General features: G+C 43.6%; 1 non-coding gene across 1 annotated transcript; it reads right to left on the bottom strand.

Moving 5' to 3' along the window:
• Nucleotides 1–333: 333 nt before the first annotated feature.
• LOC119933842 lies at nucleotides 334–471 on the bottom strand. The gene has a single exon (XR_005452711.1). It is a non-coding gene; the product is annotated as a small nucleolar RNA SNORA7 (small nucleolar RNA).
• Between the last annotated feature and the right edge of the window lie 15,535 nt (nucleotides 472–16,006).

Below are 16,006 nucleotides of genomic sequence, written 5' to 3'. Positions count from 1 at the left end.
ACAGCTGCTAATAAATCAATATGACCAAGGACCTAATATTAGAGGAAAAAAAGAATGTACTCCTTAACACTTTGATACTCAACCTAGTCCCACAGCCCTTATGTAAATAACCTTGTTGCCTTATGCTGTCGAGTTGTGTCCAACCCATAGCGATGTCATAGACATATCTCTCCCAGAATGCCCCACTTTCATCTGAAATTGTTCTGATAGTGCATCCAAAGTTTTCTTGTAAAAATACAGAAGTGGTTTACCATTGCCTCCTTCCATGCAGTAAGTGAGTCTCTGACCTTGACTCTCTCCCATGAAGCTGCTGCCCAGCACAGGTGAATTCTGACTTGTAGCAGATTTCCTTCCACTTGCTAGCCACTGCCCAAGCTAGGGATGGAAAGGATATGCTTCTGCTTGACTCTCCCTCTTGTATTCATGATTGGTAGAGTACTGGAAACTCTCCAAGTGTGACCCTGAGAAGGGTGCAAATAACCTCATGCTTTACTATTTCCCCTACCTACAATTCACTTGAATGTCTGTCTCCCCCACTAGATTGTAAGCTCCTTGTGGGTAGTGATCACATCTACTGATTCCACTATATTGTACATTCTCAGGCACTTAGTACAATGCTCTCTGCACACAAGAAGCCCTTAATAAATACCATGGATTGATTGCTTGATTGATGGACTGAGAGACAGGCTAACCTCAATTCTATGCTATTTGAAGCTGTGAGTGACACTCAGAGGCTGTTGAAAAGCCACATTCACATTAGCTATAGTATCCTGATTAGGCTAATCTTATATTCACCACATTGGACATGTTTACATTTACCCACAGTTTCTCCAACAGATATAAACATGCTTTAGGTTCCAACTGGGGACTCCCACACTCACATGCAAGTACCCCCATCTCTCGTGTGGGGCAAGAAATTTAAAGAAGGAGGCCAATTTGGAAACTTTTCAATTGTCCTTCATTTTCTTCGCAGACTCTCACAAATGATAAAGCAGCAAGGAGGGACAGTTGTGGGAAATAGATGCATAAGAGTCTCTGGAAACCCGAAACATCGTTTTCAGCGGCAATTGCATGCTAATGAGCCGGGTAAAGGCATTTAAAAGGTCACAAGGTGCAAGTTTCCTCCCTTTGTTCCAATAAAATGAGACTGGCCTTCTTGACAAAGGAGGTTGAAGAGTGTCACCGCTGAATATGGTGAAGGGAGCTTGGCAGGCCAGCTGTATGCAGGCTATTTGCTCTCGAGATTTGTAAATCAGAAGCCTAGCCTACAAATTGCAGCTCTCAGAAATGAGCAGAATCACAGGATTGCTTTCTCTCCTGCAGACTTTCAACATCAAATGTGGGTCAGGGTGCAAATGAGAATGCCAGAAGGAGGTCACTTATGTCTCACCCGTCACAGGGTCATCTGGTGATGAAAACACATCCTGGATTCTGTTTTGTCTCCTCCCCCCTGCATCACAGCTGCTTTGCAATGCAGACCAGGTCTTTTATTTTTATTGTATTTTCCCAAGTGTCTAGTATAAGGTGATATCAAAATAGGTGCTCAGTAAAGTGCTTTGCACAAAGTAGTTGCTCAGTGCATAGCTGATCCCCAGTAATGATCTTGTCTGTGCACTTGGACCTATGCCCTTCAAGGATTTTGGTATTCACCCCACCCTCAGCCCGATTATACTTAAATGCATATCTATAAGTTATTCATTAACATTAATGCCTGCCTCCCCCTCTGGACTGTAAGCTCATTTGGGTGGGGAATTTGTCTACCAAGACTGTTATATTGTACTCTCCCAAGAGCTTGGTACAGTGCTCAGCACACAGTAGGTGTTCAATGAATAGAGAAGCAGAATGGTCTAGTGGATAGAGCATGGATGTGGAAGTCAGAAGGACCTGGGTTCTAATCCTGACTCCTCCACTTGTCTGCTGTGGGACTTCGGTTAAGTCACTTCACTTCTCTTTGCCTCAGTTACCTCATCTGTAAAATGGGGATTAAGACTGTGAGCCCCTGTGGGACAATGCGATAATCTCCTATCTACCCTAGTGCTTAGATCAGGGCCTGGTCCCTAGCTTAAGAAATATCGTTAAAAAAAATCATTAATTGTTTGGTGAAAATGCCCCCCACTTGGTAAAGAAAAGGGCTGTGCATCCATTTTGCACTTAGCAAATATTATGTTTCAAAAGGGAGAAAGGGAGATAAAGAATCTTGACATCCTTCACTTGTTGATATGTAACTAAAGACAGCAGATATTTGAAGACAAAAAATGGTGAAGCCATTGTAGAAATAATACATAAACCCCTGGGTGCCTCCATTTTCACTTTAGTCCCTGGCATCAGCAGACCAGGAAACTACCATTCATCTTTCAATCTCTAGTCCGTCATTATAAGGGAAGACTCAAATTAAGAATGGAGGTTATCTTGTGATGGAGATTAATACGAGGCTGTCAATAATAAACTGACTTTGACAGAACTCGAGATAAGAACCCTGTCAAAGGAAGGCCAGTTGTTCTGATTTATTTATTTATTTGTTTATTTATTTATTTATCTGATTTTATTTATTTATTTATTTTACTTGTACATATCTATTCTAGTTATTTTATTTTGTTAGTATGTTTGGTTTTGTTCTCTGTCTCCCCCTTTTAGACTGTGAGCCCACTGTTGGGTAGGGACTGTCTCTATATGTTGCCAACTTGTACTTCCCAAGCACTTAGTACAGTGCTCTGCACACAGTAAGCGCTCAATAAATATGATAGATTGATTGATTGATTGATTCTGATCTGAATGACCAAGCAGATCCTCGGATGGAAGGATGACTTTGCCAAGTGCAAGACTTGGCAACAGGTCTGGAATGCTGAGACAATTCAGACTAGGAATGTAAAACCAAAGACTAGGGAAGGCAGGGGGCTGAGCGTGTGGGAGAAGCAAGGAGAGTTACAGGGAGTGGATTATTATGATTCTTTCATCATTAACCTCTTCAAGGACAGTGAAGATGACTTTCCTTGTGGCCAAAGTAGGTCTGTAGCTGTTAAGTGTATACCTTGGATACCTAACCAATGGTGAACTTCTGTTAGCCTAGATAAGTTTTTTTTTTTAGTGACATATCTGTGATCAATCAAGGTGGACTCCTTTCATGAACTCCACCAATTCACATTCCATCCAGTTCATGAAGATTAATTTTTTTTGAATATGATTTTTCAATACCATTTGGTTCATAAAATAAGACTGTTTGAAAGTCCAGCTGAAAAGAAAAATCGATGTGCTTCTTGGTCCAACATATGAAGGGAGGACTCAAGCAAATAAAGATTTGAATCAGCAGCATTTATTGAGCACTTAATGTGTGCAGAACACTGTTCTAAACACTTGGAAGCATATAATATAACATAGTTGATAGACATTCTCTGCTGTAGTCTCTAGCCATAGACAGGTAAAAGGCTGAGAAGCAGGGTGAGCTACTGGATAGAGCATGGGCCCGGAGGTCAGAATGATCTGGGTTCTAATTGCAGCTCTGCTACTAGTCTGCTGTGTGACTGAGCAGGTCACTTAATTTCTCTGTCCCTCAGTTAATTCATCTATAAAATGGGGATTAAAAGGTAAATTATAGATATGTACATAAGTGCTGAGTGTTTGAGGGAGGGGTGAATATCAAGTGCTTAAAGGGTACAGATTCAAGTGCATAGGTAACAGAAGGGAGAGGGAGAAGAGGAAAAGAGGGTTCTGTTGGAGAAGGCCTGATGGAGGAGATGTGTTTTAAATTAGGCTTTGAATACTAATAATGGCATTTATTAAGTGCTTACTATGTGCAAAGCACTATTCTAAGCACTGGAGGTTACAAGGTGATCAGGTTGTCCCTCGGTGGGCTCACAGTCTTCATCCCCATTTTACAGATGAGGTAACTGAGGCCCAGAGAATCAATCAATCAATCAATCAATCGTATTTATTGAGCGCTTACGATGTGCAGAGCACTGTACTAAGCGCTTGGGAAGTACAAATTGGCATCACATAGAGACAGTCCCTACCCAACAGTGGGCTCACAGTCTAAAAGGGGGAGACAGAGAACAGAACCAAACATACCAACAAAATAAAATAAGTAGGATAGAAATGTACAAGTAAAATAAATAGAGTAATAAATATGTACAACCATATATACATATATACAGGTGCTGTGGGGAAGGGAAGGAGGTAAGACGGGGGGATGGAGAGGGGGACGAGGGGGAGAGGAAAGAAGGGGCTCAGTCTGGGAAGGCCTCCTGGAGGAGGTGAGCTCTCAGCAGGGCCTTGAAGGGAGGAAGAGAGCTAGCTTGGCGGATGGGCAGAGGGAGGGCATTCCAGGCCCGGGGGATGACATGGGCCGGGGGTCGATGGCGGGACAGGCGAGAGCGAGGTACAGTGAGGAGATTAGTGGTGGAGGAGCGGAGGGTGCGGGCTGGGCAGTAGAAGGAGAGAAGGGAGGTGAGGTAGGAGGGGGCGAGGTGATGGAGAGCCTTGAAGCCCAGGGTGAGGAGTTTCTGCTTGATGCGCAGATTGATCGGTAGCCATTGGAGGTTTTTGAGGAGGGGAGTAATATGTCCAGAGCGTTTCTGGACAAAGATAATCCGGGCAGCAGCATGAAGTATGGATTGAAGTGGAGAGAGACACGAGGATGGGAGATCAGAGAGAAGGCTAGTGCAGTAGTCCAGACGGGATAGGATGAGACTTGCCCAAAGTTACACAGCTGACAATCCCAGCTCTGCCACTTGTCAGCTTTGTGACTTTGGCCAAGTCACTTCACTTCTCTGGGCCTCAGTTCCCTCATCTGTAAAAGGGGGATTAAGACTGTGAGCCCCACGTGGGACAACCTGATCACCTTGTAACCTCCTCAGTAAACGCTTAATAAATGCCATCATTATTATAAGTGGCGGAGCTGGGATTTGAACCCATGACCTCTGACTCCAAAGCCCATGCTCTTTCCATTGAGCAATGCTGCTTCTCTATAGGGAGAGTGATGATCTGTCATATATGGAAGAGTGAGGGCACTCCAGGCCAGAGGGAGGATGTGGGCTAGAGATCCATGGTAAGTTGAGGAGATAATGATGAAACAAGTAGATTGACATTAGAGGAGCAAAGCATGCAGTCTGGGTTGTAGTGGGAAGGAAAGGTAGGTGCGTAGGTAGCTCATCTTCCCATTACGTGGCTCAGCAGCGTGAAGCAGAGTGGCTCAGTGGAAAGAGCACGGGCTTTGGAGTCAGAGGTCATGGGTTTAAATCCCAGCTCCACCAATCAATCAATCAATCAATCGCATTTATTGAGCGCTTACTATGTGCAGAGCACTGTACTAAGTGCTTGGGAAGTACAAATTGGCAACACATAGAGACAGTCCCTACCCAACAGTGGGCTCACAGTCTAAAAGGGGGAGACAGAGAACAGAACCAAACATACCAACAAAATAAAATAAATAGGATAGAAATGTACAAGTAAAATAAATAAATAAATAAATAAATAAATAAATAGAGTAATAAATATGTACAACCATATATACATATATACAGGTGCTGTGGGGAAGGGAAGGAGGTAAGATGGGGGGATGGAGAGGGGGACGAGGGGGAGAGGAAGGAAGGGGCTCAGTCTGGGAAGGCCTCCTGGAGGAGGTGAGCTCTCAGCAGGGCCTTGAAGGGAGGAAGAGAGCTAGCTTGGCGGAGGGGCAGAGGGAGGGCATTCCAGGCCCGGGGGATGACGTGGGCCGGGGGTCGACGGCGGGACAGGAGAGAACGAGGTACAGTAAGCAGATTAGCGGTGGAGGAGCGGCGGTTGCGGGCTGTGCAGTAGAAGGAGAGAAGGGAGGTGAGGTAGGAGGGGGCGAGGTGATGGAGAGCCTTGAAGCCCAGGGTGAGGAGTTTCTGCCTGATGCGCAGATTGATTGGTAGCCACTGGAGATTTTTAAGGAGGGGAGTAATATGCCCAGAGCGTTTCTGGACAAAGATAATCCGGGCAGCAGCATGAAGTATGGATTGAAGTGGAGAGAGACACGAGGATGGGAGATCAGAGAGAAGGCTGGTGCAGTAGTCCAGACGGGATAGGATGAGAGCTTGAATGAGCAGGGCAGCAGTTTGGATGGAGAGGAAAGGGCGGATCTTGGCAATGTTGCGGAGCTGAGACCGGCAGGTTTTGGTGACGGCTTGGATGTGAGGGGTGAATGAGAGAGCGGAGTCGAGGATGACACCAAGGTTGCGGGCCTGTGAGACGGGAAGGATGGTAGTGCCGTCAACAGAGATGGGCAAGTCAGGGAGAGGACAAGGTTTGGGAGGGAAGACAAGGAGCTCAGTCTTCGACATGTTGAGCTTTAGGTGGCGGGCGGACATCCAGATGGAGATGTCCTGAAGGCAGGAGGAGATGCGAGCCTGGAGGGAGGGGGAGAGAGCAAGGGCAGAGATGTAGATCTGGGTGTCATCAGCGTAGAGATGATAGTTGAAGCCGTGGGAGCGAATGAGGTCACCAAGGGATTGAGTGTATATTGAGAACAGAAGGGGACCAAGCACTGAACCTTGGGGAACCCCCACAGTAAGAGGATGGGAGGGGGAGGAGGAGCCTGCAAAAGAGACTGAGAAAGAAAGACCGGAGAGATAAGAGGAGAACCAGGAGAGGACGGAGTCTGTGAAGCCAAGGTCAGATAGCGTGTTGAGGAGAAGGGGGTGGTCCACAGTGTCAAAGGCAGCTGAGAGGTCGAGGAGGATTAGGACAGAATATGAGCCGTTGGATTTGGCAAGCAGGAGGTCATTGGTGACCTTTGAGAGGGCAGTTTCCGTGGAATGAAGGGGACGGAAGCCAGACTGGAGGGGGTCGAGGAGAGAGTAGTTGTTGAGGAATTCTAGGCAGCGCGTGTAGACAACTCGTTCAAGGAGTTGTCGGCTGTGTGACTTTGGGCAAGTCACTTCATTTCTCTATGCCTCAGTTGCCTCATATGGAAAATGGGGATTAAGACTGTGAGCCCCCCGCCGTGGGACAACCTGATCACCTTGTAACGTCCCCAGTGCTTAGAACAGTGCTTTGCACATAGTAAGCACTTAATAAATGCCATGATTATTATTATTATTACTCCGGAGGCTGAGCACCTGGGATTGTTGTTGCTTAATGAACCAGGTGCAGCATCTGTCTGGACCCGGTTCTCATGACTGCAGAGAAGTCAGGCAGTATTTCATCTCTGTAGGCTTTCATTTAGTCCAGAGTTTAAAACCATGCTGCCACTCCATTCTGCCTGATAGTCTCACAAATGTTGTGCTCTCCTCATCAATTCAGTTTTGTACTCCCCTGACTGTTGAGGTACCATTGGTCAGTGTTCTGCCTAGGTAATCTAATTCTGTGACTACATTTACCTCTATTTTTCTGATACTGACTTTCATTTATAGATGTGGCTTCTCTAGGGCTATTCTACAGGGAACTTGTCTATCAAGTGCACTGTATTTTCCCGCACAGCATATTGCTCTGCACATAGTAAGTACCCAATAAATACCACTGATTGGTTAGCATCAAGCCTTAATTCTTGGCTTATTTGAGAGAGAAGTTTACAGTCTTCTGCATGTCTTCTTGCGTTATGGCCAATATTTCTGGGACTTTTATTATGGTATTTGTTAAGTGCTTATTATGTGCCAAGCCCTGTACTAAGTGCTGGGGTAGATACAAATTTGGACACAGTTCCTGTCCCACATAAGGCTCACAGTCTTAATTCCCATTTTCCAGGAGAGCTAATTGACACACAGAGAAGTGAAGTGACTTGCTTAAGGTTGCACAGCAGACAAGTGGCTGAGCTGGGATTAGAATCCAGATCCTTCTGACTCCCAAGCCTTTGCTTTTTCCACTAGGCCACCCAGCTTTGGATCTTGCTTGAAGTTTATTTAGTTGGAAGTTTTCCAGAGATATGTAAGCATATTCTAACATTGGGATTCTGACCTCTGATTACATCTTCCAGTGTGGGGCTGCATAGAATAAATGAAACAGGGTGAGATCCATCATGTAGCCCTCTTGACTCCATTTCCATGGGATGTGAGTTGGACTGTACACAACTAGCTTTGACCTGGCCAGTAAGTCAGTCAGTCAGTCAATCATATTAATTAATGAATTCATTCATTCAGTCATATTTATGGAGCGCTTACTGCGTGCAGAGCACTGTACTAAGAGCTTGAAAGAGTACAGTATAACAATATGACAGACGAGTTCCCTGCCAGTCATATCACCATGAAAGAGTTTCAGAACCTTAAATAACTTTTGAGGAAATCAAGTCATCTTGGTCTTTTCAATGCCTCAGCTGAAATCTGTAGGGGCATGATAGTATGTGGTAGCATACTAGTCAGGAGTGAAATGTCTGAGAAACTTTGATTTTTCTTTTTTCTTCCTCCCTCCTGAAAATCTAAAAGCCAAGTATTTTACCCTGGTTTCTTTAGGCTTCTATTTCTTTTGACTGTTATAATTTAAATATTTTCATTTCCCAAACTAGCCCAATGAATGAATGATTTCACTGTTTAACTGATGTTTGATCCAACATTAGCAAATGTTTGAGCAATAAGGTTTGGAAGAGGGGTTAGTGCCACAAAGCACCTGGGCATATTGAAAATATTTGCAGACAGTTTTCAGAGTCACAGCCAGCCTTCTCCAACCCTTTTTCACCCCCATCTACCTTCCCCTGTGATCTCTGAGAAGTATGGATGACAGCACAATACCTAAGCACCTGCTGCCTAGCGAGCTGAAATAGAGGGGCACACAAGCCCAGTGTGGTCTAGTGGAAAGACTGAGGGCCTGGGAGTCAGAGGCCCTGGGTTCTAATCCTGACTCTGCCATTTGTCTGCTGTGTGACCTTGGGCAAATCACCTAATTTATCTGTGCCTCAGTTACCTCATCTGTAAAATGGAGATTAAGACTGTGAGCCCCATAATAATAATAATAATAATGATGATGGCATTTATTAAGCACTTACTATGTGCAGAGCACTGTTCTAAGTACTGGGGAGGTTACAAAGTGATCAGGTCATCCCATGGGGAGCTCACAGTCTTATCCCCATTTTACAGATGAGGAAACTAAGGCACAGAGACGTTAAGTGAGTTGCCCAAAGTCACACAGTTGACAATTGATGGAGCTGGGATTTGAACCCCTGACCTCTGACTCCAAAGTCCGTGCTCTTTCCACTGAGCCATGCTGTTTCCCCATGTGAGACAACCTGATGACCTTGTATCTACCTCAGCGCTGAGAACAGTGCTTGGCACATAGTAAGCGCTTAACAAATACCAACATTATTATTATTATCAAACTATAAGTAAAATAATAATAATAATAACAATAATAATAATTCGGTTAATTGCTTACTGTATGCCATGCATAGTACTAAACACTGGCATAGATGCAAGATAATAATGATAATGATGGTATTTGTTAAGCACTTACTATGTGCCAAGCACTGTTCTAAGCACTGGGGGGATACAAGGTAATCAGGTTGTCCCACATGGGGCTCACAGTCTTAATCCCCATTTTCCAGATGAGGAAACTGAGGCACAGAGACATTAAGTGACTTGCCCAAAGTCACACAGTTGACAAGTGGCAGTGCTGGGATTAGAACCCATGACCTCTGACTCCCAAGACTGTGCTCTTTCCTCTGAGCCACGCTGCTTCTCTGAGCCAAACTGCTTCTCTAGTTATAGACCTCTGTCCCACTTGGGGTTTACAGTCTAAGTAGAAGACAGAATGGTATTTACTGAGCTCCCAATAACATGATGCATAAGGGAGTATACTAAGCACTTAGGGAAGTACAACACAGAGAAACTCTCAACTTTGCCCACCTGTGAGCTCTCCTGCACTTGTAAGCTCATCCTCTAGACTGGAAGCTTTTTGTGGGCAGGGAATGTGTCTGTTTATTGTTATATTGTACTCTCCCAAGCGCTCAATACAGTGCTCTGTACAGGGTAAGTGCACAGTAAATACGATCAATTGACTGACTGACTTCGACTTGATGAAGCTATTTGAAGATACATAGCAGATTGGAAAAGACAGTTTCTTTGCCTGAATGAAGAACAAAGCACACTTCTTACTTTAGACCCTGATTCATAAATCTAAAAGGGGAAGATTGAACACCATCAATCATTGTGGATCAGAATTATGCAATCACTTCTCTCCAAACACAGCAAAGTTAGGGAATCTTCCCCAGGAATGTGTGCTGATCATTCATATGGGCGAGAGTGGGAGTTGACATTAGGGGCCCAAAAGAGAGGAAGAAGGACATCAAGGAGCTGCTACACTAAGACAGACGTGTCACTCTGTTCCATTCAGGAGGCAGGAAATGACAGCTGTGTTCGGGGAAAAATTGACAACCAGGATCAGGCGGTTGCATTTAAACCAACTAGTTCAGAAGAGTTGACAGCTGGTCTTCATGACTCCGGTCTCCTACGGGGCACAAATCTGGCAAACACATGGTAATGATGTAGGGGAGAAGGAATATCATTCTGTTAATGCTGCCATTTCTCAGGATGCCGGTGCTTACTAGGGGATATTTTATCAGATAAAAGATGGGAGAAAAAAATAATAAAGGCTACCAGAGACTGCTGACTACACAATTACATTTTTGTCACTAGAGATATCAATTACCAAATACCAAACCCTCCTCCCCGGCGTTCAAGCGGGCATTAAATCAATCTGCAAAATGCCAGCAAGAATTTGTGCAACACGAGCTCTCTGCACTGCCAAATCTCACCCTTGGGTCCGGATGTCGGATGAATCGATCATTCTGAGATGGCTGCTAACTTGGGCGGGTGGCCCGAAATGTCCTCTTCCATCTGAAACCATACCAGTTTGAGCTAAGTGGGACCAAGACCTGCCCAAACAGCACACAAGCCTGGGAGTCAGAAGATACCAGCTCTAGTCCTTGCTCTACCACTAGCCTGCTCTGTGACCCTGGGCAAGTCACATAACCTCTCTGGGGTTTGGTTTCCTCATCTGAAAAATGAGGCTAAAGCCCATGATTGGGAGCCCATGTGGGGATTAGGACCATTTTCAATCTCATAACTTGTATCTAACCCAAAACAACATATAATAAACACTCAATAAATTTTGTCATAATAATAATAATAACAACTATAATAAAAATAAATGATGATCTCCACTTGAAGGGTGCTTATGTTTTATTATGAGGAATTTTATGCCTCTGGTATGGCCTCAACTACATCCCACCCCAGGACCATTTGTTGGCCACTGTGGAGCTGATCGTGCTCAGAAAAGAGGGAAATGGTAAGGTTGATGAGAATAGCATCTCACACCCCCTCTTAGTGAGTTTTTTTTTCTCCCACATCCTCCAGTGATGTGGAAAGGTAATATGGCCTCATGGAAGGAACATAGAACTGGGAGTCAGGGGAACTATTTTCTGGTCCTTTTCCTCCTGTGCCACTGGTCTACTGGGTGACTTCTGGCAAGTTATTAAAGCTACTCCATTTTGTCATTTTTCCATTCTCTTCTTGTTTCCAGTGCTCTATCTGGAATCAATTTATAGCCTGCCTATCTCCCTCTTTATATTTTAAGTTCCTCAAGAGCAGCAATCATGTCTTATATCACTTTTTTACTCACCTAAGTGCTTAGCACACTGCAGGTTGTTAAAAAAGCAACTGAGTGAATGAATGAGTGAATTTTATTGTATTGTACTCTCCCAAGTACTTTGTTCAGTGCTCTACACACAGTAAGTGCTCAATAAATACCATTGATCAAATGAAAAAATGAATGAAGGAATGAATGAGGAGCAGTGCAGTCTAGTGGAAAGAGCATGGCCCTGAGTTCTAATTCTACCTCTGCCTCTGTGTGACACTGGGCAAGTCACTTCACTTCTCTGTGCCTCAGTTTCTTCATGCTTAAAATAGGGATTCAATTCCTATTCTCCTCCTCCTACTACTACTACAAGCCCCATGCGGTAAAGGGACTGTGTCCTGATTAACTTGTACCTGCCCCAGTGCTTAGAACAGGGCTTTACATAAAATAGACACTGAACAAATATGCTGATTATTGTTATTATTACTACTATTAATAGTGTAATAATAGTTACTAGTCTGTTCACTGGGGATTCCCTTCCCCCATATCTAGTGTGAACCCCATCTTTCTCCCACTCTAAACCAATGGGGAAGGGAGGGGAAACACCCCTTTCACTCCACTCTGACTAAACTCTCCAATGTCACCCATGGCTTCTTCCTTGACAGCTCTATTCTATCCCAAACCTCCTTGAGCTCTCTACTGCCTTTGACATTATCAACCATTCCCTTCTCCTGGGAACTCTATATAAACTTGGCAGCATGGCTTAATGGACAGAGCATGGGCCTGGAAGTCAGAGTGTCATGGGTTCTAATCCCAGCTCTGCCACACGTCTGCTGTGTGACCTTGGGTAAGTCACTTCACTTCTCTGGGCCTGTTACCTCATCTGAAAAATGGGGATTAAAAGTGTGAGCCCTATGTGGGACGGGGACTGACTACCTTGTAGCTACCCCAGCACTTAGAATAGTGCTTGGCACATAGTAAGCATTTAACAAATACCATAATTACTATTATTATTATTTTAGCTTTCCAGTTTTCTCCTGGTTCTTTCCCTAGCTAACTGGCCATGTCTCCTCAGCCTCTGTCTTTGAACCATATTCCACTTCCCATCCTCTAATTGTGGACAACCCACAAGCTTCTGTTCTTTACTCCCTCTTATATTCCCCCTCTCTTGGGGAGCTCATCTGCTCAAATAGCTTTATGAAGAAACTCCTGAACATTGTCTTTGAAGCATGCCAGTAGCTCTTTCCCACTTAACAGATCTTTTCTCCCATTACAGCCCAATTTATACTCTTCATTTCTCTCAAGCAAACCTAAAACTGTTACCTGTTCTTGTCTCACCCACCTCCAACCTATTGCTCACACTCTTCCTCCTGCCTCAAACTCCCTCACCTTTTATAGTTACAGATCTCATATCCACTTCTGAGATTGCATCTCCTCCCAGAAGTCTTTCCTGACTAGAAATCTCCTGGAGGCAGGAAATGAAATGATTTTGCAGAGACAGAGAAAAGTTAGGTTTGCAGAGTCATCTACATAGAGGTGGTAATAAAAGCTATGGGAGCCGGTGAGTGTAGATGGAAAAGAAAAGGGTACTCAAAAGTGAGTTCGGGAGTGACAGCAGATAAGAATAGAGAAATGGATAAGGATCATCCAGAGAGTTAGAAGTAGCAATTAGCACAATGCAAGTGCTTAGTACAGTGCTCTGCACACGGTAACTGCTCAATAAATATCATGGATTGATTGATTTTTAAATAAAGTGGGAGAGGCTGTGTCAGAAAAGCCAAGTTTAGACAGTTTCCAAAAGGAAGACATCCGCGGTGTTGAAAATACCTGAGAGGTTGAGGAGAACTAAGGCTAAATAAAGTCTGTAAGGTCTGGCAAGCAGGAGGTCATTGGGTACATAGAGTGTCATTTAAACCTTTACTTATTCAGATATCCATCTTTCCAATCTCTTCTTTCACCTGTCTGCAATTTATTTTGTCTCTGCTCCTTCCCTAGGATAGTAAGGTCCTTGAGGGCAGGAATCATCTCTTCTAACCCTGTTGTACCATCCTGAACACTTAGTCCAGTGGTCTACACACAATTAGAGAAGCAAGCGTGGCCTAGTGGAAAAAGCAAAGGCCTGGTAAATAGAGGACTTGGGTTCTAATCCAGGCTCTGCCATTTGTCTGCTGTGTGATCTTGGGCAAGTTGCTTAACTTCTGTATGCCTCAGTTTCCTCATCTGTAAAATGGGAATTAAGACCATGAGCCCCATGTGCAGCAGAGACTGTGTCCAACCTGATTATCTTGTGTCCACCCCAGGGCTGATTACAGTGCCTGGTACATAGTAAGCACTTAATAAACACCATTATTATTATTATTATTATTATTATTATTATTATTATTATTAATTAGAGCACTGAACTAAGTGTACAGAATCATACAATAGATCTCTCAGTTGACACTATAGATTGATTCTATCCCCCTAAAGTTTGACGAGGTAGATGGGATTGGCTTCCTTCACCCACCACCAACGTGAGCCCGTTGTTGGGTAGGGACCATCTCTATATGTTTCCTACTTGTACTTCCCAAGCGCTTAGTACGGTGCTCTGCACACAGTAAGCACTCAATAAATACGATTGAATGAATGAATGAATGAAGTTATCAGAGAATCTAGTTCACCATCATCCCAACCTCTACCCCAACAAAAAACAGGGAGGCAAAGTAATTCCATGGGTAATTTTGAGCCTGGAGTGAGGAAGGGAAAGCACAGCTCAAGAGTCTCCGATATCCCTTTAATGATGATGCTTCAGGATAGGAGGGAAGAGCATGGTCCTCCTCTAGTTACTCTTTAAGAGGACTGTTTCAACAAATCAGTCAACTTTGGTCCCTAACTCTCCCCTGAGAGACCATGTCCCTTTATGAGAAACAGGGGTTCAGGGAAGAGGAAATGGAAGGAACGTGGAGGGATTGGGGTGAGAATATTCAGCCACTCTCGGGGCCAAAAACAAGTAAGTTCATGAGTGTGCTGAAGAGGTGAAAATTCCTTATTTTTTCCTTGGCTGTTTCCTCTTTATGATTATGGGGACATCAGACCGAATGTTTTGCTTAGCGTGAATGTCCGTAATCGGGGCCAAGGCTGGAAAGTGTATTACAACTGGGCAATTGTTCACTGCATAAGCATCCTCACAGACTCAAGTAGTCCCAACAAGTCGTTACACTGTTCAAACAGAGGAAATGATCTTCCTGCACCAGCCCAGGTCTGGGAATAAAATAGAGTTGGTCTATAACGTATTAGGGGATGAAATATTTTTCTAGCCTTTTTTTAAAAGTCTGAGGTTGAGCCATGAGGAGAAATTCTCCCTTGTGGGAGTCGCGAGTGATTTTTCAAAAAATATTTTAAATAAACAGGGAATTGGTTTCTCAACATCCAAGTTGTAAAATGTGTTTGTTTGGCTTTTTTCTCTCTGGCACTTAACTTGCCTTTTAGTGTTTTATGTCCCAGAAAGATTACAAGAACTTAAGAAGAACTTCCAGTTTGGGTTTAGTCAGAGCTGAAAAGAACCGTTTCAGTATCCCAAAGCCAACTCAAACTTATGCTTCCTCCTAAAAAGCAAGACCAAGAAATGTTTAACTTCTCTGGTTTAAATTCCTTATTAAAAAGTAAAGGTTTCAATTGGCAGGGAAACTGCTGCTTAAGCTGCTAGGAAAAGAACATCAGAAGCCCATTTTTTTTCATACCTTGGTAATCGGTCAAATACCTTTTTGGGGAGAATACCCTTTTGGGAGTTCTTTTTCTATGATTTGACTCTTTGTCATTCTGCAGGTATTTATCAATTTATTTGTGTCCAAAATAAATCTGCTAGGCCTAGCTCTCCGAGAGACATGGAAACCATTTTGAGAGCACTAATATTGCATTAGGCAAGCATCCCAAAATTGGCCATACTATAACTGCACAGTGTAACTTGGTGATTTGATTGGCGCATATTTCTAAAGAAACAGCCCTCGTAACTTCCTGAAAGCACAGCTTTCAGGAAGTGAAAGGCCTTTTCACTCCAGAGTGAAATAATTCTGTACAGTTTGTTACCTCTTAGCTCTCTTAAAAATTATAGCAACAGGATCACGATGTTGTCGTTGAGCATTTGAAACAGAAGAAAGTGAGTTTTTAGATTAAATATCCCAGCCGCTTTGGATCACATCCACCCCAAACCAAGTGGGAGTTTGTCTGCCCAGATGATTTCTAAATGGTTTAAATGAGTTGAGCTTTTTTCAAATGGTGGCCAAGAGAGTTGACTTTGACCTGATTTTCGACAATTATTTTTAACCAGGTCCAATTTTTTTCAAATGACTCAATTTGAAAATGAGAAAAATAAGGGTCAGTTAGGATATTTTTGTAGACGAGAATTTTCTGGCATAATGCCCAAAAATTCACAGGTCTTTAACAATGCATGGTGTATGTATTTGGGGGAGACATTTTAAGAGGGGGTTTAATTTTCCCTCAAATGTAAAAT

Source organism: Tachyglossus aculeatus, chromosome 10 (assembly GCF_015852505.1).
Source record: "Tachyglossus aculeatus isolate mTacAcu1 chromosome 10, mTacAcu1.pri, whole genome shotgun sequence".
In the NCBI taxonomy this organism is placed as follows: domain Eukaryota; kingdom Metazoa; phylum Chordata; class Mammalia; order Monotremata; family Tachyglossidae; genus Tachyglossus; species Tachyglossus aculeatus.
This window is presented reverse-complemented; position numbering and strand designations above follow the sequence as displayed.